Raw genomic sequence first — 1,040 nt, 5'->3', positions numbered from 1 at the left:
TGGGGAAACGCCTACATGGGACCATTTTCAAAATCTAGGCAGTGCAAATACATCCTGGTGGCAGTCGACTATGTCTCAAAATGGCTCGAAGCTTTACCATGTCGAGCTGCAGATTCCAATAATTCCAAGAGGATGTTTTCAGAGACCATCTTTCCATGCTTTGGAGTTCCACGCATGGTAATTAGTGATGGAGATCCTCACTTCATTGATAAAAAGTTTCGACGCTTCTTATCCGATCATGGGTCCATCATAACATCATGACACCATATCATCCTCAAACTAGTGGATAAGTAGAAACATCAAACAAGCAAATCAAAAACATTCTGTAGAAGACTGTCAATGAGATGGGGACGACATGGAAAGATAAGTTGCACGAAGCACTATGGGCTTACAGAATAGCTTACAAAACACCTCTTGGAATGTTACCATACCAACATGTCTACGAGAACACATGTCACCTACCTATCAAGTTAGAATTCAAAGCTCATTGGGCCACAAAAAGGTGGAACATGGACTTTGGGAAGAAAACAAAAATGCAACTCTCTGAGCTATAGGAATGGTGAGAAAAGGCATATCATAATGCAAAACTCTACAAAGAGAGGACAAAAAAGGTGGCATGACAAAAGATTAAAAAAGAAGGAATTCAAACCATATGACAAGGTGTTGCTTTTCAACTCTAGAGTGAAGTTGTTTGGACATGGGAAACTATGAAGCAAATGGGAAGGACCTTACAAGGTAATTAGCACATCGTCTCATGGAGCAGTCACACTTCAAAATGATGAAGGTATGCTTTTCAAGGTAAATGGTCATCCTTTAAAAGTTTTCCATGACATTCAATTGCTAGAAGAAGAATTGTATATAATTATCTTTACAGAATTTAAATAACATTTTCAATTCAGCTCTTCTTCTTTACTCTGTGAAAAACGTTTAAAAACCATGTTTACCTGCTAAGCTATGTATATATTTGAATAAAGTATCGCCAAGATTTCTCTAGTCTTTTGTTGGTGTTTGTCTCCACATGTTGTCTTTGTAAGATAACA

This window comes from Miscanthus floridulus, chromosome 19, assembly GCF_019320115.1.
Source record: "Miscanthus floridulus cultivar M001 chromosome 19, ASM1932011v1, whole genome shotgun sequence".
NCBI classification, from domain to species: domain Eukaryota; kingdom Viridiplantae; phylum Streptophyta; class Magnoliopsida; order Poales; family Poaceae; genus Miscanthus; species Miscanthus floridulus.
The sequence above is the reverse complement of the archived record's forward strand: the minus strand, read 5'-3'. Positions refer to the sequence as shown.